Here is a 23,431-nt window from a genome sequence, read left to right on the forward strand (position 1 = left end):
TACATAGCACAGTATTTATTGCATGTGCCATGGCTTAAGTCTTGTTTCTATACTGTCATCTGGTAGTCTTAAAGGTGGCTGACATCATCAGGCCTTGTAGAATAGGGGAGTGTAGAAGCCAGCAGCAAGTTATGGGCCAGAAAGTGGATAACCATTGCAGGTGAATAGCCCATGAGAGCATGTCTATTGTTTTGCAAGGGTAAATACACACACACACACACACACACACACACACACACACACACACACACACACACATGTGCACCAAGTAGCCTGGAGTGAGATTAGAACCCCTACCTATCTAGTATTACACACTAAAGATCACAGTATTTTTTGCACATGCCATGGCTTAAGGAGAATACATTTGTTTGATCGAGCTATCATTGCTTGATCGGGTATAACACTGAGTGTTATTACCGAAATTTTCATTGCCGAACACTCAGAATGTCATACCAAGCACTGAATGTGACACTTCTGACTGTTCTACCACCTAAACAAGTGCTACCATGAGTCATAAAAGGGGGGGTTGCAATTCACAACAATTGCATTCACATTTTTGAGGTTTTGCCACACTGCTTTCGACCATATTCCGATTGACCATACACCGGCCGATCAAATGAATGTATACTGTCTTAAGGTGGCTGACATCATCAGGCCTTGTTGAAAAGTGCAGTGTAGAAGTCAACAGCAAGTTACGGGTCAAAAATTGCATAAGCTTTGCAGATGAATAGCCCACGAGGGCATGTCTGTTGTTTTACAGGGGTATATATACACATACACATACACACACACACACACACACACACACACACACACACACACACACACACACACACACACACACATGTGCACCAAGTAACCTGGGGTGAGATTAGAACCCCTACCTATCTAGTATTACACACTATAGATCACAGTACTTTTCACACACACCACTGGCCCAGTCTGTTGTATATGTTATAGCAGGCACAGTATTTGTGCATTACACAAACTAGGCTTGTGCTGAACAGCCTCTGTGGCCTGCAGAGTGATATAGGTTCATACTGTTATCTGTATCAAAATGTGGAAGAACGCTGTGCCCCTAAGTGTCTTGACACACCAACCTGGCCTTCAGGAATAAGCCGAGCAGAGTGATATTATAATATAAATAAATTTATTGCATAAAATGATAAAATATAATAAAAGTTAAGCGCTTTCACTCGCAAACTGCGAGCTTCATCAGAACTCCATTGAATTTGAATAGTATCGTTTAAATAACTTTTTTGGTGCCAAATCGCTACATTTGAATTATTTTAAAGGTGTATACACATTAAATATATGTATGCCATGATACTAAATAGCATAACATTAACTACATTCATCTCACAATGTCAACCCTTACACATGTGGAAAACAAAAATAATCATGACAGTAGTAACCATACTTAATCTTAATATATAGTATATAAGAAATGCATATCTAAGTAACAGACTGCTACTGTCTGTAACAACACAAAACCGATCTATTACTAAACAATTGCTAAAAAGCTAAATTTTTTGATGAAAATAAAAAAAAATTTTGATGAAATAAAAATAAATGAACTGTCTACGTGAATGATAATGCTGGCTTTATGGTAAGAAAATCATTTAGTCCTGGTGCATTCGAAGCGTCTGTATATAACTGCCACCATATTTCTTTATAGGACAACAGTCCTTTGAAATCTCCCCCTCTAGATTCAAATAATACACTTTCGAGAATGGCAAATTTAAATGTATGAGTATATCCATATTGTTTGATATGCTTATATAGAACATTTTTCTCATCACTTGTCTTAATGCTATATTGATGTGCATAAATATGTTTATTCAACTTTCTTTTCATTTTACCTATGTCAGATCCCATATAGACAACCCATCTAGTGTTACAATTTCCATGAACAAACCTTATATGTGTCTTATGTATATTATCCAAGGTGATACTACTTTCATCAAAAATAGCATGACATTGTTTACAATTCCCACACTTGGTGGTCTTCCTATTTGTCAAATGTCTCGCTATGTCACCTCTTTCTAGATAACTTTTAATATTCCGACCCATTTTGTGAACAAAAACGGGTTGGGGTCCCAATATTTTAACTATTTCCTGATCTGTCATTATAATTTTCCAATTGTTAGTTATGATCCCCTTGATTTTACCAATATGTGGGCCATATTCCAAGACACATGCTCTTTTGTAATCAGCAGTAGTAGATGCAATATCAAGAACCTGTTTTCCATTAATATGGTTCTGAGGGTTATTAATATTAAATTTATATCCAAATAAGGGTATATATTTATTTCCCCATTCATTTATAATGTTTTTACTTATACGATTCATCATGTTTGTATCATAACCCCTGTCCCTGAAAAGAGAAGTAATGAAAGTAACTTCTTCCAACATCTCAGGATAGGTAGAGGTCATTCTTATTGCCCGTATAATCTGACCCTTAAATATATTAACAAATAAATCCCTTGGATGATTACTAGAAAATTCTAAATAACTGTTAGAGAATGTGTGTTTTCCAAACAGTCTAGATTTACTATTTTCACCTTTGGAAATATAATTATCAAGATAAGGAAGTCCTTCCATATTAAATGAATAAGTAAACTTCAAATATGTACACTTGAGTTCAAAAAATCCACACATTGATCTAATACTTCTTTGTTGCCGTCCCATAGTATATATATATATATATATAATCCAAATAATGCGAGTAATATCTGACATTGTTAAAGAATTTGCTAGTTAATAGCTTAGTCTCCTCCCATTCGAGCATAACTAAGTTGACGTAGATGGGAGCACACGCAGCTCCCATAGCTACGCCATTAGTCAGTCTAAAAAATTCACCCTCATACTCGATGTAATTGTGTTCCAGTACTATAGACATTAGTTCAATAATCAGGCATACTTTATCCCATTCTAGGCCACCATATTTTCTTATACTATATGCAAAGGCCTCTAATCCAGCTTCTTTCGGAATACATGAAAATAGGTCAATAACGTCCACAGTGACAAACAAAAGATCTGAATGCCATAAGTTGACTGGATAATTTCTCAAAAATTCCCACAAATCTTTAACTAAGTGTGGGATTTTATCATATATATATTTAACAAATCTGTCAACTGCTGTACCTAGTGGAAAAGTTTTTGATCTACTTCCAGATATAATGGGTCTAAATGGTGGATTGTCGGTAAATAAATAATATCCCTTAAAGTACCTTGTGGAACAAAAGAGTCACTGTACTTTTGTTCAGTAATAGTGTTCTGTTAGTGTTAGTTAGACAAAACAGTGTGAGTCCCATTGATTTGCCAGCTCCCCCAGAACCTAGCATTTTAAGAAGCAGTAGTCGGCTAGGTATTTCGGATTTCACTTTCGATTTTTCCTTTGGTGATACAGAAGAGGAAGCTAAATGGATTGGAACTAAGCCTAAACAGCCGATACTTAAAAGCACATATGCACAGATGGAACAGAATATTTCAAATGGTGACAATTTAGGTTGTGGAATAGAGTCATCGGTTCCTAAGGATAAAATACCATCTAACCGATTTAAATCTGTTTTGGACACCAATTGTATTTTTCAGAACACTATTACTGAACAAAAGCGCAGTGACTCTTTTGTTCCACAACATACTTTAAGGGATATTATTTATTTATTGGGCAAAAAGCTCAATATTATTAATACCTTAAAGTTAGATAATACCTATTTGATGAAATGTATTGAGCTTAAAATAGTCCCTAAGGGGCTCAGATTTTTTAAAACACCGATGGTTATAGACATTACAGCTGATATAAAATCTGAATTTAACCAGTTATTTGATTCATTTGGCATGCAGTATATGCAAGCACTTATCAAACATAATGATGGACAATTGGTTAAGGTTATGTTGGAAGTGGAAAAGCTTAATGATGTAATATTGAATGATTTATTATTCCCTCAGTGGGAAAGATTATAGAGAAAGCAGTTTAATAATGCTGAATCTAACACAAAGAATGCGTTTTAAAGATAATATTATAATCTCCAGAGAGACACTGAGTAATATCAGAAATGTACAGCATATATCTGGGGAAAACATACAGAGGGTTATCCTGTTAAGAAATATAATACAGGGAAGTACACTTCTAATTTATATGATAAAAACAAATTTTCCAATGTACGTTATAGAGACAATTATGAACATTATTTACAGGAGGACGATGACACACATTTTTTATATCAGGGCGGCAACATAAGACAACCAAGGGAGAGGAAATGGGGAGGACATCCCAAGGAAAATTATTTACAAAACCACCCGTAATTTTCCAATTGACTTCAAATTCATTACAAAAGGAGCCAATAAAATCTAAGAAGACACCTACTAAGATTTTAGACACATGTTTGGAGTTTACTGAAATGATAGGTAGTAGTTTATTGTCAAATATTGATGCTAAAGAAGAAAAGCGACAAAATTGTTCTAATAATGAAAATGTAGATGAAATTGGAATAGGGTCTTTACAAGATTTACAGTGTGAGCGTATTGTTAAGGATGGCGTAGTTAATACGTATAAACATTTTAATATATATAACTACACAGATCTATCATTGAATACTACATTTTTCACACTTTTTTCTAAAGGTATGAAATACATACCAACTACAAAATTTAGACTTGTGAACAGTCTTACTGAGTTCAAAAAATATATTAGGAAACTCAATTTAGCCATCACTTTTAATAACAAAGGTAGTCAGTCCCATAATGAGAGAGAACTTGGCATAATAATAATAAAAAAAAAAAAAAACAAAGTACATTTATGCCAACAATGCACCCACTTATTTCAGTATATGATAAATTAGTTTCTAGACAAATCTATCAACTACAGAACCATCTTAAAGGTGTCAAAATGTATTATAATTTGCCTGATGATGAGTTTAAATTGTTGCAGGATCTTAGAAGAGACAAGAGTATTAGAATTATGAAACCCGACAAAGGGGGCGGGATTGTTATTTATGATAGTACAGAATACACTTCTAAAATACATCAGTTATTATACAACTCTGGCAATTATGAGATAGTTTCATTAAGTGAAATAAATATAGCATATCGACATATCGATTTACATATAGAAGAATTTCTTATTGATCAAAGAATTACAATGGACATTTATAATTATTTAAAGGTTGAACACCCTATCTTAGCCTCTATCGCAGGAATACCTAAAGTACATAAATGTACTGACAATCCACCATTTAGACCCATTATATCTGGAAGTAGATCAAAAACTTTTCCACTAGGTACAGCAGTTGACAGATTTCTTAAACATATATATGATAGAATCTTCACTTAGTTAAAGATTTGTGGGAATTTTTGAGAAATTATCCAGTCAACTCATGGCATTCAGATCTTTTGTTTGTCACTGTGGACATTATTGACCTATTTTCATGTATTCTGAAAGAAGCTGGATTAGAGGCCTTTGCATATAGTATAAGAAAATATGGTGGCCTAGAATGGGATAAAGTATGTCTGATTATTGAACTAATTTCCATAGTACTGTAACACAATTACATCGAGTATGAGGGTGATTTTTTTTAGACAGACTAATGGCGTAGCTATGGGAGCTGCGTGTGCTCCCATCTACCTCAACTTAGTTATGCTCAAATGGGAGGAGACTAAGCTATTTACTAGCGAATTCTTTAAAAATGTTAGATATTACTCGCGTTATTTGAATGATATATACTATGGGACGGCAACAAAGAAGTATTAAATCAATTTGTGGATTTTTTGAACTCAAGTAGTACATATTACATATTTGAAGTTTACTTATTCATTTAATATGGAAGGACTCCCTTATCTTGATACTTATATTTCCAAAGGTGAAAATAGTTTTAAATCTAGACTGTTTAGAAAACACACATTCTCTAACAGTTATTTAGAATTTTCTAGTAATCATCCAAGGGATTTATTTGTTAATATATTTAAGGGTCAGATTATACGGGCAATAAGAATGACCTCTACCTATCCTGAGATGTTGGAAGAAGTTACTTTCATTACTTCTCTTTTCAGGGACAGGGGTTATGATACAAACATGATGAATCGTATAAGTAAAAACATTATAAATGAATGGGGAAATAAATATACACCCGTATTGGGATATAAATTTGATAATAACCCTCAGAACCATATTAATGGAAAACAGCTTCTTGATATTGCATCTACTACTGCTGATTACAAAAGAGCGTGTGTCTTGGAATATGGCCCACATATTGGTAAAATCAAGGGGATCATAACTAACAATTGGAAAATTATAATGACAGATCAGGAAATAGTTAAAATATTGGGACCCCAACCCGTTTTTGTTCACAAAATGGGTCGGAATATTAAAAGTTATCTAGAAAGAGGTGACATCGCAAGACATTTGACAAATAGGAAGACCACCAAGTGTGGGAATTGTAAACAATGTCATGCTATTTTTGATGAAAGTAGTATCACCTTGGATAATATACATAAGACACATGTAAGGTTTATTCATGGAAATTGTAACACTAGATGGGTTGTCTATATGGCAAAGTGTACAGCCTGTTCCAGATTTGACATAGGTAAAATGCAAAGAAAGTTGAATAAACGTATTTATGCACATCAATATAGCATTAAGACAAGTGATGAGAAAAATGCTCTATATAAGCATATCAAACAATATGGATATACTCATACATTTAAATTTGCCATTCTCGAAAGTGTATTATTTGAATCTAGAGGGGGAGATTTCAAAGGACTGTTGTCCTTTAAAGAAATATGGTGGCAGTTATATACAGACGCTTTGACTGCACCAGGACTAAATGATTTTGTTACCATAAAGCCAGCATTATCATTCACATAGACAGTTCATTTATTTTTATTTCATCAAAAAAATTTTTTATTTTCATCAAAAAATTTAGCTTTTTAGCAATTTTTTAGTAATACATTGGTTTTGTATTGTTACATACAGTAGCAGTCCATTACTTAGATATGCATTTCTTATATACTATATATTAAGATTAAGTATGGTTACTACTGTCATGATTATTTTTATTTTGCACATGTGTAAGGGTTGACATTGTGAGATGAATGTAGTTAATGTTATGCTATTTAGTATCATGGCATACATATATTTAATGTGTATACACCTATAAAATAATTCAAATGTAGCACTTTGGCGCCAAAAAAGTTATTTAAACGATACTATTCAGATTCAATGGAGTTCTGATGAAGCTTGCAGTTTGCGAGTGAAAGCGCTTAACTTTTATTATATTTTATCATTTTATGCAATAAATTTATTTATATTATAATATCACTCCGCTCGGCTTATTCCTGAAGACCAGGTTGGCATTTCAAGACACTTAGGGGCACAGCGTTCTTCCACATTTAGTTCTGTTGGTTATCTGTATCTAGTATTCTAGCAGTGAGATAACTGATGCTATCTTAACTATGTTTGTACAGTTACCAGTATGGCCATATGTGGCTGCTTGCAGTTAGATACGTGACACCGTGGGCATGGACAATGTGCCCTGTCCATATGTGCATTGACACCATTATAGATTACACCACCTGCACACCTGTGTCTGTCTCCGTGGTGACATCCAGCAAGCAAATGGGTCTGTTTGTAAGTGGATCATGTACTGTTGTGTCCTTACTTTGGATTCTGTGAGCAACATTATGCCTGTGTGATAGTGCAGCTTACTCACCATTATTAGGGTATGTCAGATAACGCAGACATCCATACACATATTTCTATATATAACAGGGATGTATATATAATTGTAGTTGTGTGTGTGTGTGTGTGTGTGTGTGTGTGTGTGTGTGTGTGTGTGTGTGTGTGTGTGTGTGTGTGTGTGTGTGTGTGTTTGTGTGTGTGTGTGTGTTGTGTGTGTGTGTCTGTGTGTGTGTGTGTGTGTGTGTGTGTGTGTGTGTGTGTGTGATATTTATATGTGTTCTGTATATATATATATATATATATATATATATATATATGAGTCTGTATCATTTTAATATATATATATATATATATATATATATATATATATATATATATATATATATATATATATATATATATATATATATATATATATATATATATACACATATATATATATATATATATATATATATATATATATATATATATATATATATACATATATATATATATATATATTTTTTTTTTTTTTTTGACAATATACACTGATAGATATACTATGCATGTATGAGACAGATACTGACAGCTGGATATGTATATGTATATGTCTACATGTATAGACATTTATACATAATAGGTAATTTCAATGAAGGGCCAACAGAATTGCATTCATTTTTACTAAGTGTACAGGCATGCCAAGTGGGACTGTCAGTGCATATAATGTGACTCCTGGCCACACCTACCTGTATTCCAGTCTAGGATTTTTTATGTTACAGACATTAACATCCACCCCTGTTTCTGCAGTACTGCACTTCACTCAAAGGTACCACAGCATTCCCCAGCTATCTGCTGTACTAAATATGTGACTGGGGTTGGTAATGTTAAACCAGCAACAGACTGACAATCTGCATACCTCTCAACTCTGTTAAACCACAAAAGCTACAAAAACGAAGTAGTTAAATACAACAATCCAGTGCAGGAAATAAACAAATTTAATGCGTTCTAGAGCCTAGGCATAAACTGCCTTCGGTGGAACTCTCCTGATTTTCACAGAATGTCCAGAGTTTTGCCTCATATGTTTGGTCTGTTCCTCACACATGGGTGGATTTCTGGTGCTTTATTGAATGTTGACATCAACACATCCTACTAACTAGAGTCAAAAAATTGTGTTTCAGACTTTATATCCATCGGAATATATATACTATTTCAACACCTTTATGTCCAGCAAGGTTTATGTGACCAATATTTAAACTCTGTCCCTATGTTTGGGCCTTTGTCTCCTCAATCTTTCTGGCTTTGTCCAGATTTCTTGCACTAAGAGGTTGTGAGGTATGTCATTCTGTGAAAACACCAACATACTGCTACCTGACATGCAAAGGATGTGAGTAATTCCAGATTAGAACCATCACTAACATCACCCATGCTAGCTTCCATAGTCCACTGAGCCACAAAGGTCACTAGACACAGACGGGTCATCCATCACACATTCAATAGTATACATATGTACATTGTTCTCCTGTGTGAAGAGAGACATACAATGTGTGAGTGCTATCTATGTTACAGCCCTGAGATTACCTGGTCCACTGCTGTACCATAGCTGATATTCTGTTAAAGTGGTAATATGAGTTCACTGCTGTGTTGGGGTGGGGGAACAACAGCATATGACCATCTTAGGTAGACAGTAGTCCAAATATCATGTATGCCCACTGTTTGACACTTCCCTTGCCTGATGTTGTGAATATTCCAACCATGATGCCTAGTGAAAATTTAAGAACACATACTAGCGGACTGTGTATCAGTTGTCCCATGTGGATGTTAACTCTGACCAAATAGCCCACTATATTTTCTTGTATAACAGTGACAGAGCCATACATATGATACCTTATTATAATAATCTTTACAGTTAATGTGTAGGTTAGAGACTTACCTTCAGAATGCAGCAGTTGACAGAACTGCAGTTCAGACTCTGTGTGATGTAAGTGGTACACAGCCAATACATGGATAGGTACAGGTTGTGTGGGTTGCCTGGCATCAGCTATTTTATTATGTGTATGTGAGTGGGATTAAGGTGTCAGTCAGTGAGGCCTTAGGTTGTCAGTGTATGTGCTCTGCATTGTCTCTAAGCCAATCCCAGGGTGTACTGGGCATGCCTACATCTGCCTTCAGGGACATCATCAGAGGACTTCTCCTCTGAGTCCTTCTGATAATGTGGCTGTGGTGACCTAGGCATTGGTGGGGGCTGTGTATCCCTTTCCTATGCTGAGCCTGCTGCAGCTGCTTCCACAGGATCATATTGTGTAGCCACGGCACATACTGTGAACATGTGTGCACATGTGGCAGGAGAGTACTGCAGGGTTCCACCAACTATATCGAGGCACCTGAACTGTGACTTCAGCAAGCCAAACACACATTCTATGATGTTCCTAGTTTGTGCATGTGCTTCATTATTGGGTTCTTCTGTGGGTGTGTGTGCATCTTTGATGGGTGGCATCTGTGACACTCCTGCACTGGCCCAGTAATCAAGGGTCCTCAATACTCACCACTAACACCAGTGAGGGATGTGCACATTGGGAGGATGACAAGTACATACACAATAAAGTACAATTTCTCTTAAGAGCACACAGAGATCACAGTCAGTCTGGGGATGGTTTCCCTCTCTTTCTTCAGATCCCCAATAAGACTACCCACTGGCACAGCTATAGGGTTAAGATCTCAGATGAGTGGTCAAGCCAAAACCTCCCGCACTCTCTCTGTCCAACCAGTGCTTTGTGTCCCTGCCCAAGTAGATTACACATGCACACTTTGAGATTTGCTTTATATACAAACACACAGACACTCTTGGGGAAGGCTGGCACAAGTTCACTAGCTATGCCTCCTTCTGCCCAGACTATGCAGTAGTACCACCTGCCACCAACCACTACTTACTTATCAGCTACTATATAAGGCCCTTCCCAAAGGGTGACCAATTCTACCTTGCAATGTTACTATTATCCAGATGGTAAGTGTGTCCAAGTCTTTAAGGCTCTTTAAGAGTGGCCAGTACAGTGTTAGCAAATACATATGCAAATGTTATACGAGCTTAAATATTTCTAAACAAAACCAGTCACAATTAAAAGGTTTAAATATATTTAATAATAAATAATAACAGAACAAGACAATACTCAGTGACTCAATACAGTGACAACAGAGTTCAGAATCAGAGGAAATATTTTAAAACAACATTGCAGGACAGTCTCACATAAATACAGAAAACATCTAGACTATTCTTACTATATTTCTATGTATGTCTAAGATAAATACTGTGATCTAAGTCTTACTTACAGTGCAAAGCAAAATCAGATGAGAAGTGCTGAAGATGGATGTGTTCAGATCCAGAGAAAATACAAAATACACAGACTTTCTCACTGAGATAGTTCTTAAGTGACTATCAAACATTTATGCTGGGTCATCTCAGATTACATCATTCATGTCACCTCTGCCTTAGTTCCCAGGCTAATAGGAACCAATATAATTTAACATTTTTCTGTCAAAAATACTTATCTCTCAGATGCAGAGCTGCTAGGAAGTCTCAGAGTAATACAAAAAGACTTTGTATGTGAAACCTAGTAATTATCTTTGTCTCACGACAATAGAAAGAAACCCCTAGTACTAGACATCCTGTCTCTTAGCTGAGATAAACTAACTTTATAGCACATCATAAAACTCTTTACTTATTTTCTTAGAGTTTGCAAGTTAACTCTCTATATTCCAGCCTTTACCATCAACACATACATTTGCATAGGCATGTAGTTTATGCAAATCTCTGCTCTTTTCCAGCAGGGAACATTGTGGTTACATTCTTGAAGCTCAGTACAGAACATATAGTTTTCTTATGTTTGTAGACAAGCCTATGGATCATATTAATATTTACAATGACATAGAATTATTTACAAAAATTCTAGCTATCTGGGCTGGAAGCCTTCACATCAACATCCACAGTTCCAGTGCATAACCAGCATCCACTAGTAAATGGCTGTGTGGGATTTCCACCCTAGCAAACATCTGGTACAGCTGTGATGAATGCCAGATATGGGTGTTGTGATTGCTGCCAGGGCTGCCAACACACACATTCATGATAATGCCCTAGGCATTGCACATGACCTGGCAGTTGATGGAGTGGTACCCCTTGTGGTTGACGTAGATTCTACCCTCCTCACTGAGTGGTGCCTTGATGTGTACATGAGTGGAATCTATGGCACCCCGTACATCAGGGTAGTGTGCTACATGGTAGAAGTGTTGCATATTTCTGGCCTTCACCTCAGGGGTGAAGGGAAAAGAAATGTGCTCAATGGCATGTGGTAGCATGGCATCCAGGAACTGGTGGAGTACCATGGATGCTGATCCCAGTTAGACCCCCATCAAGTTCCCAGTTGGTCACTAGAAGGTACCTGTGGCTATTATCCTAAGGGCAACACGTACCTTTGTTTCCATTGGGATGGGTTCCCCTCTGTTGGCTCTGTGCCTGAGTTGAGGGCAGCAGAGCTCAGTGAGTTCTTGTACTATGCCCTATCCACCCTGTAGTGCTCTACAATCTCCAGCTCATGTAGCTCCTGGAAGGCTACCCTGGGCCTGAACACTCTCTTCCTTCTCTGCCTATGCCTATTGTCAGCAGCAGCAGCAGCAGCAGCAGTATTGACTTCAGCATATAACACATACATGTAGCAGACCTGCAGCAGCCTCTTGCATTCTCTCAGTTAAAATTCCCAAGTCTGTACTCCAATGGTGCAGTTTATTCAGGAAAAATCAGACTGTAGGGTGGAGCATGCTTTATAGTGGTCTACTGTAGGTGCTGCGTGTGTAATTGGCTACCTATGATGCAGTGCACCTGCCTAATATATCATTGACATCACTTAATGGCCTTAGTTTAAGTTAAGCAAGGATCAATACTAATTAATACATCATTGTCCTTTTAGATACTCTGAGCACTGTGGCACACTGTGCAAATGTGTGACTCATAGGTAAACGCTGCTTAACAATCAGTACACCCCAACCAAACTTCCACACTCAGCACAGCAGCGCACCACACAAACATGTGGAAACACGCATCCCATAGGTAAACAAAGCTTAGACATCAGTGCACATCCCCTCCAGACGTCCATGCTCAGAATGCCATGCAAACAGGTGCAGCTAAGCTCCAATCAGTCTATAGGTTATTGGACACACCATCTCTTGATCTCAGCTGCCACCTCTGTGGAAACCAACATGGTTCTTTGCCTACACGGAGGGAATATGCAGACACCATTACTCCATTATGTTGTTCAGTATCTCCACCTCATTTGCATAAGGATTCATGCTCACAATCTGGATACTACACACTACCAATCCCTTCCACGTTAGCAACAGCACCAGTGCACCATTGTAGATACTGCACAAAGGGTCTTGTAATACATTTCTGTCTCATTATATTAATATTTGATTTTTCCAGTTTTTTTTTATATAAGGCATGATAGCACACTGCAGGATAGTTTTGCTCATAACTGTTTGTGCTATGCCATTTCTGTCTATCTACCTACATTTTTACAACCCCTTTTGTCTATCTACAGTCCTGTACAAGGAATTTTTCCATGTATACTATGGACATTGACAGTGGGTCTGCAAAGCTGCCTATTGCTGGATCACTTTAACTACCTAATTTGCATGAGATTCACCTACTTGTGAGGTGAATTGCATGCCACAAAAGTTTCCGTGTTGGAGAGTGCATTTGTGCCACTCAGCAGCACTTAGTGAAGCTAAAAATGTTCACACCCATGTTAACAGTGTGGCATGATGCCTACATGGAAAAAAAAGTGTAGGCTTTATTAAATTCCCCTTTTTCTTTCATGTATTTTTTCATTTACAACCATGTCATTTTTTAGTCTGTTACTACTTTCGTATTGTTTTTATTCTTTGCACTTTTTCCCAAGCTGAACCAGAAAATTGTACACATGAATAAGTGCGCTTTTCTGGCCAACAAATATATAATGTAGTAAATGCCCTCACACCATCAAACCACATTACGTTTTTGTACTTTATTTTAAACAAAAGAATTGTCATCACAAAACTCATGACAGATATAATTACATCAAGAAAGATCTTATTTAATTCAGGTTATTAACATGAAAATTGAGATCCTGTTATACCAAATTATCTCCTTGTCCTCATTACAACACTGAGCAGACAGAACTACACTTAGGCTACTAGAACAAATAAATTCTGAACTATATGCATAGATCCAGTCATATTAACCAGACAACTTGGCGACTGTGTCTGCACCTGCATATTCCAAATCATGAAATCATCTCATCAGGTGTTCTATGTTTAGGTAAGACATGGCCTGAACTGTAGGAGGAATATTACCTGTCATCTATAAGACAGTGGGCAGGATTCACGAAGGCTTGCATGGAGTGGAAGAGACGTGTAACACTCCATGCAAGCCTCGCGATCCAGGAACAGCCATAAACTCCGTGTAAGAGACCAGCTAAAACGTCTCTTACACGGACTGGGTGTGGATATGCTAAATACCTCACTTGCAGCCGAAAGGTATGCAAATGAGGTGTATTAGCGATCCACGAAGCAGAAACCAGCCCGTGTAAGAGACGTTTAGCTGCAGAAATGTACTCAGTTGACAACTGAGTACGTTTCTGCAAAAATCACAACGGAGCCATGTCAGCTCCAAATAAAGGGTGCATATGTATCAGGCAGCATGCCAATGGCCAAATATGTGGCCATTGGCAAGGTAACCCGATGCAAAAATTATAAAAATATATATTTTTTTAAACGCAGTGCAGCCCCACGCAAACAGGTTGTGCTGTATAAAACATAAAAATTAAGGTTATAAACCCACAAATGTGGGTTTTCTGCAATACATGGAATGGCAATGCAGGGACCAGCAGACCAAAAACAACATGGCCACCATGTAGTGGTTGCTAAGGGGGGAAGCTGAGTCTAAGACATGCAACTAAGCATTAGCAGGCAATCTCATGTAAATGAGGGTTAGGATACTGAATCCCACAGTCACATAGCAAATGAGCACAGTCTGAGTAGTGTAAGAGATACATAAGGGGGAGGAATAGAGTAGGAGATAGGTGACATCACAGGGGGGAATGGTAGAAAGAAATGCAGTTCATTGGAGGTCAGTGTAACATGACAGATGACAGACACAGATCAGGGAAAGAGGAGTGCCACAAGATAAGCATGAGAAAGTCAAGAAATGGAAGGTGTACAATGTTACTTACACCAAAGTTTCTTGCTGGGCGTGCATGCGCACGTGTGCGCACCATGAAGCGTGAGTAGGGCAGTGTGCACGCGTGTAAGGCAGACTGAGCATGTGGGAGTGTGTTGGTAGATGTTTAACACTGTTTGCGCTGGTGTGCGCGCGTGTAGGGCAGACTGAGCATGTAGGAGGAGCCTGTTGGCAGACTTGTAACACTGTTTGCGCTGGTGTGTGCACGTTTTAACCCGAATAGGCAGATTCTGAACCGTGTAAGCATGTGTGCGTGCGTGTAGGCAACTGTGGGCATGTTTCTGCTGGTATGCACACTGCTCCCCCCTGAGGAAACAGAAAGGAAAAAGGAAGCAACAGAATTAGTAGGAAGCTATCAGGGAATACCGCTGGAGCTAGCAGGTGAAAACAATTAGAAGCAGGCAATTACACAGGCAGAATAGTATCCCAGCCCAGCACTTAAAACTCTGCAAACAGCAGTGCAGGATGTTTCTCTCAAGAGACACTGCAAGACAGGAGTAAGCTATTAGAAGTGAAAACTGAAAAAGCTTAACTCAGAGCAGAAATGTTAGGGGCTGCCATAGCTGTCATAATGAGACATAGGCGACTTGCTGAGGGTAGTGTCAATGCAGATGGTGCCAGACAACCCACAGTGAGGAGACAGAGAAGAGTATACAGGCCCAGGGTCACCTACCACGGGTTACATGAGCTGGAGATAGTAGAGCACTATAGAGTGGACAGAGAGCTCCTGCAGCAAATAGTTGAGCTGTGCAGGCCACGCCTCACACACAGAACCAACAGAGGGGAACCCATCCCAGTGGAAACCAAGGTATGTGTTGGCCTAAGAATACTAGCAACAGGTACCTTCCAAAGACCAACTGGTGATATGATGGGGATATCACAGGCATCAGCCTCCAGGGTACTGCACCAGTTCCTGGATGCCATGTCAGCACATGTCGGTGATCATGTATATTTCCCCAATGCCCATGAGGTATTGGCCAGCAATATGCGTCTTTCCATCAAATAGCGGAATACTCTGAGGTAGTGGGTGCAATAGACTGCATGCACATATGCATCAAAGCACCAGCCGGTGAGCGGGGTAGGGCCTACATTAACCACAAGGGCTACCCCTCCATCAACTGCCAGGTCGTGTGTGATGCCCAGGGCATAATAATGAATGTGTGTGCTGGCTGCCCTGGGAGCTACCATGATTCACACATCTGGCATTTGACGCAGCTGTACCAGACATTTGCCAATGGGGACATCCCACACGGACACCTAGTGGGGGATACAGGTTATGCACTGGAGCCGTGGCTGATGACACCCATCAGAAACGCACACACACCTGAACAGGAACGCCATAATGAGGCACATGCACAAACACATAATGTAATAGAGTGTGTGTTTGGGCTGCTCAAGTCATGGTTCCGGTGTCTGGACACATCTGGTGGAGCCTTGCAGTACACACCAACTATATGTACCCAGATTGTCATGGTATGTGCTATGCTACATAATATGATCTTGCGAAAACAGCTGCAGCAGGACCAGCATAGGGCCAGGCCAAACAGCCCCCCACCATTGCCAAGGCCATCACAGGCAGAGCGTGACTCATTGGAGGAACAACCTGAGCCTGCCCCAGTAGGCAGAAGGAGGCATGCCCAGTATGCCCTGGCCTTGGCAAAGAGGCAATGCATAGCACATACACTGGCTCAGTAGGAACCCTGGGAATGATACCCCCTCTGACTCACTCAAATAATAACAGGGATGCCTAAAATGACATGACCTGCTCACAAACATGTACAGGGAGTGTAATATGCGCATCCGACAGAGGCAGCCCTGCAGCATCACCTGAGGCATGAATGCCATGTGTTAAGTAATGTAACACCATGTACTATATGCACACCTGAGGACCCTGACTAACATCCACCCTCACCAAGCATGAAGCCACAACATGACGATGGGATGATCAATTGCAATAACTGGCTGAAGTAATGCAGTTAGTCAAAGGGGAGCCAATGTGTTCCAGCCAGGGAAGACATGCGGAGCATGACATGATGCACCACCTGCTGGGGGTGGCATGCACCTATCAGTCCAGGCTCCATGGATACTGGCAAAGGCTGTCAGTACCCACAGCATGCCCTGAAGTCTCAAAACACAAACCCACCTTCATAGGTACCACAAGGGATTGGAACCTAGATGTAATGCTACCCAATGCCAGAAGTCTAAACAGCAAGATGTGTGCAGTGTAAATGCACACAGTATGGAGAATGTAGATATCAGTCCTGTAATAGAAAACTGGGTCAAGGCTCACATCAGCACCCTAACACTACCGGGTCACACCTCATACTGTGCTATACAGCCGCAAAACATGGAACAAGCTACAAAAGGAGGGTGACTAGCAATAAATGTCAAGGATAACCACACCCCCATGTTGGTACCACAACAAGAAGCAGCATGGATTAGCCATGGTCAAATACCAATGGCTAAAACCGCCTCCCAGTATATAGCCTGCTGCAGACTACTGTCCTAATACCAGGAACTGCACCTGGCCTATGTTGGAATCATGAATATATCAAGCCCCCCAAACCACATTATATTGCTTGACTGAAAATACCCAGACATACACTGAGAGCATTATACTAGCACCAACACAGTAGGAGAAAAGTTCCCAGAATCCATAAACCAAAATGCCCAGGAACAACGTACCACTCCCACAACAGGGGTAAGCATACTGGATGTGATAATCAGCAACATGTGTACTGGATGGCAAGATGAGAAGTGGACCCCTCACTGGTAAGACCAGACCATAGAGTAATCACACTGGATATACACATCCCGACCCCAGTCCCTGGCCAGAATACCACAGTGAAAACATGTAAAGCATAGGTTGCACCCCTCCAAACCGATGTGGAATCCACGAAAGGCCCTGTGCAAGTGCAGAATATGGGACACACCGCATAACATGTTATACAGGCATTCCATGAACACAGCCAAGAATGCTTGGAGTATGCAATCACAAATAACAACAAGACACAATGCCATACACGAAGGCATCTGGCATGCTGGACTCCAGCCATTACCAAACCATGCAAGAGAATGAGGAAGCTACTACATGATAGAGCAAACATAAAAAGGGAAGTAATCACTGATCAGTAGTATGGCCATAAAATATGTCCACACATACAATCCACTAAGGCCAGCCACAACAAGTAGAATCTGTGAATCCAGAGGCAATGTGACACCTGGCCCAAGTACACAGACAACCCACAACTCCCCCCAATAAATACAAATATATGTGAGAGATGCAATCATGTATCCAAACCGGAGGCTGAGCTCCCCCAACTCAGTACTGTCAAAACTAGTCAGGAGGAGAAGGTAACCACATACACCACAAACCCAGTCCCACATAGACCTATCACAACTGTAAACCAAACACATAAACACAGAAAAACATTCCCGGAGGCCCTAATTACAAACACACCACACCAACAGAAGCCTCCAAAGCAGAGCCCAAGCAACCACAACCTCCAAACATAGCACATGCAACACATAGTACACAAAGCTGGTGTGCCAAACAGTCACAGGCCAGAAGGAGAAACAACATGCCTGATACAGTTGCAATAGATGTCTCTATAGGCAGACACACTGCTGTCCCACTCACCAGACTGAACAAGGGAAAGGGTACAGTAAGTTGCCTGTAGGCTGCCACAATATGCCACATAACACAAGTACGCAGGTCTCCCCAAAGCAAGCAGAAATATGATGCACTCATTGTCCATGCTGGTGTGAATGACCTGAGATGTACCTCCCTGGACTACATGAAAAGAGACATGGATGAGCTCTCTGAGAATGTACACCAGGCCGGTATGACACTGGTCGTTTGCAGCATCCAACCCTCACCAAGAATAATGCCACAGTACAAACACAGAATGATCATCTTTAACAGGTGGCACAGTTACAGCTGTCAGTCCAAGAGGGTCTAATGTCTGTCTGCTTGAGATGTCATGCATGACAAGCCATGCTGCTGTTCCAGGGATGGCTTGCACCTGTTACCCCTGGGTGTCTGGATACTGGATAAGGCCTTTGCCACCTCCATAGAGCCATATGTAGGCAAGGCCAAAAAGACTACCCACCACCCTAGAAAACATAAGTGGTAAGAAACATAAGGGTAATGCTGACCAATGCCAGATGTGTAAACTGCAATATGCATGCCCCTGAGGCACTTCCCAGTATGGAGAACATCGATGTCTGTGCAGTGACAGAAGCCTGCTGCAAGCCTACTGATAGCACACCAGCACTACCAGGTTATACCACATATCATGCTATGGCCCCAACACCTGGACCAAAACATCAAAGGAGGGGGGAGTATCCATATGCAGCACAGACACCCATATGGCCAGGTAACTGACAATGCACAAAGCAGTGGAGACCACCCATGTGCACCTAAGTGTAGTCAACACTGCTGTACAGTCTGTAGCATGCGACAGACCACACTCTCACACACAAGAACTCCACCCAGACATCCTGAAGACACTGGACAGTATGAATGTCCCACCAAATACCAGACAAGGTACTCACAAATTACCACATAGGTGGTAAACCATTATGTATGCAAGGAGTAATCAGGGACCTAGGGACACAAGTCGACAGTAATCTGTCATATGACACTCACAATGCCAATGTGGCTAGGAAGATTGTCGATATTGAACAACGTATCATGAAAGGATTCACATCTACATCAACAGAGGTCACTGTGCCCCTGCACTGTTCCCTTATCAGACCCATAATCTAGTACAATGACTCATATGGGATGTACCGTACGTGACACCTGCAGCGGTTCGGAAGACCTCAAAGGCACCCCACCAAGAGGATAAAAGGTGTCAAATATATGTCATATGCTGCCTGGCTGTAGACACCCCAGCTGAATGCAGTCACAGACTGCCTACACAGAGGCATTGTGTGTCTGTTGTACAAGGCCATGTCCAACACAGGAGTAATGGACATGCTCCACCACAGGAAATCAAAGCCATTGGAGCTGTGAGAGTGACAGATGTCAGCCTCAACACATAATGAAATAGGATGTGCTGGAGGGACAGATACATAACCCAGAGGCTCCCCACACCCAGAAACAGGATCCCAATCCATGTTAGGCAGATCCTCTCACTGACACCCCTCAACAGGAATATTGCCAAGTGGATGAATGATCGTACATGTATACTGGGGGTCTTCACTGTGTCACGACCAGACAGAGGCACAGTAAAGAAAATCATAAATGGCCATAATAGTCACATAGCAAGGGGCGACGAAAGACACACACACTCTGGCTTGGCTTACTAATGCCCTAGGGTGGATAGCCTAGTATGAACCCATGAACCTATGAAGATACAAATTGTACAGGACACTAAGGATAATCACAAGGCTTACTTAACTGATGGTAGGAACCATGTTGGGAATCCACAGATATGCTCCGAATCACACAGATATTACAAACAACATACCAAACACACACACATATTGCCAACATACAACCTGACAGGTGCAGGGCAACCCCCCCCCTCACAGAATGCAAAATACCTATCCCAGCAGACTGCTGGTCCCCTGACATTGCAGATGCTGAGGTAACAGCCATCATCTGCAAAGCAAAACACACAGCAGCAAAGGTATGTAATGGTGTCCTGGGCTGAGGCCAGCATGGACTAAGAATAATGGAATGCCAAATCACACTACTGCCCAATGTCAGCCTTACCACAGGATATGTACCCAAAGAGCAGTGTACAACAACAGTGGTCTTTCACAACAAAGGTTTTGCCTGAATGGATACTGCAAACTACCACCCCAGGATCCTGACAAGCTTGGTCTGCACAGCTATGGAAAGGATCAGTATGTACCGCAGACATAAAGCTATCGTGGACCTACTGATACCGGACCCTACATAGTGTGGCTGTTGTAACTGCAGATCCTGCCCCTAAACATGTTTGACCCATTTGAAACTGTCATTAAGGTCATTAATGAAGGCAATGTGGTCCACACAGCGTAGCTGGACCGTGCATATGCTTCCAGACAATACCCTACGAGTTCAGTATGGATATGTTCAGCAACTTAAATATATACCCCTATGTCAGTATAGGGGTTGCAAATCAGACCAAGGACAGAACTGACATGGTCAGACATGCTGCATCCATGTCAGACTACAAAGCAGATATGAGTGGCATCCCACAAGGCTTGGTCCTGGGACCCCCCCCCGTTCTGTATATATGTCCCATAGGTATAGGCCAACATGGAAGGACTGTGACTGAACATGTATGCAGAGGAGTACAAACAGCCCACCATATCCGACCACCAGCTGACACAAGCAACCCACTAAAGGGCCACCTAGAAACAGACAACTGGAGCCATAGCCATGTCAGCAAGCTAATTGCAGAACTGTGTATAGACAACCACCATGGATATACAGTAAGTGCCCACAAATTCCCACACAGGTGTTAACCCATTACGTACCTAACATGTAATGAGAGACCTGGGGACACAAGGTGATAGATATCCTGCACTTGACAAACATGTGGCTGTAGTGTTCGCAGAAACATATCATATACCCACCCAATCATGAAGGTTGTTAGATGTAGATAAGGGGAGGTCACTGTGGCTCTGCAGTCATGCTTCATCAGCGTCACAATTGACTACAATAGCCCCTGTGGGATATACCTCAGCAGACACCTCCATCAACTGTAAAGTCCACAACAGTACCCCACCAGGAGTAGCAAAGAGCATGAACAGATGCCATGTGTTGCCTGAGTAAACAAACTGCAGCTCCACACACTGCCATACTGCCCAGCCAGAGGCAAGCTGTGCCTGATGTATGAAGCCATGTCCAAGCTGGAATCAATGAAAATGCTGCACCTTGTACAATCTGAATGGCAGTGAGCTATGCACATGAGAGACCTGAACCCCAGCACTGACATACATAGGACAAGCTGTACAGAATGATCCATAACACAGAAGGCACCCCCACTCTTGAGTAAACTCCCGGTACAGGTTAGCCAGAGAGTCACCTATCGACACCCCTCAAGAGGAATCCTGATGAGTGGATGGGAGATGGTAGGTTAACCTGGCTATCACTGTTATGTCAGAGGTAGACGGAGGCACAGTATACTAACCATGACATATGTCATAGCAAACTCCAGTTACAATGTGTGTCGAAGGACAAACACACCCTGTGACTAGCATCAGAAATGGCCTAGGGAACATCGATAGTGTTTGCCAATGTCCACCTATGTTGTGGAATACATTACCAATGTTGGATGAGGCTGGTGTAGGTAGTCCATATCTGAACATAATGCAACATGGTCATATGTGCACAACTGGCCCCTACACAGTCTGTTGTGCTCACTATGAAGATGTCAAGCAGTGATAGGACTAAAGCCCAGGATACTGTCCACCACAGTGAAAGTACTGAACCAGTACACTATACGGTACTACAGTGTTAGGTCATTATGAAAGTATGTTGACAACTGTCTGCAAATATCCCATGCAATCCCTGCAGGCACAGTATAATCCCTGTTGTGGCAGACATGAAGCAGTTGGCCAGTTAGTACACAACATGACACCCAACACACAACCATAAATGTGAGATATTGTTGAAGTTCACACACACCCAAATATGTGGTGCACTTCAGAGTGCAACATATGGAAAGCTCACACTGGGCATGCTCGCACACTTTGATAAATGAGGCATATATCAGACAACATGCCATGGAAAGGCTGAACTGGGCATGCTCACACACTTAGGCCATATCTCCGTTTAGCAGTTGGCCACACATATCTGGTATTTGTACGTGTCATTCCAGGAACCAACCACAACACAGCAATCTGCCCAGTGCATACGGTAAATGACTACAGAGACATAAGTGATATAGCGGATCGCCGTCATATGCAAACATCTTCCACAGATACACAAGTTGTTCATAGGAACAGGGAATGCTATGGCAATAAAGACCTGCAAACAGTAGAACAGCACAACAAATATTGCGCATCTGACAATTGAACATATGAGTGTAGAGGTCAATACTAGGCTTGTTGCCCTAGGGAATGACAGCTTAGCCAGAGTGTGCTTGGCATCTGCATCCCCAGTACAGTAGGCTACTGTGCCACTGTAAAGTAGGTCACATAAGGCAACGTGTGAGGCTAGTGAGCTGTACCTCTGTCAAGCAGGGGCACAGTGGAGATCCCAGGGTTTTAATGTGCTAAGCCACAGCCATGTTGTTGGTGTGTGCTGGAAGAGGGTTGCTGAGGACCTCTAACAGTAAGTGGCTGTCAATAACAGACTGAGGGGAGCCCTATCTGCATTGTCTGGACAATTCCACTGTCAACACTGTGTTGTGATGATTATGTGGGAATGAAGTGTCGTGCCGGAACTGTTCACAGATGTCCTCCCTCTGTGGGCTACAGCTCTGCAATGTATTAGCTCACTCTGTCTGTTGGACGGCTCATATATGGCTGGTGTACACCTGACAGGTGTCTTGTTGTGG

The sequence above is a fragment of the Protopterus annectens genome, chromosome 3.part0 (genome assembly GCF_019279795.1).
Source record: "Protopterus annectens isolate FY-2018-M chromosome 3.part0, PAN1.0, whole genome shotgun sequence".
In the NCBI taxonomy this organism is placed as follows: domain Eukaryota; kingdom Metazoa; phylum Chordata; order Ceratodontiformes; family Protopteridae; genus Protopterus; species Protopterus annectens.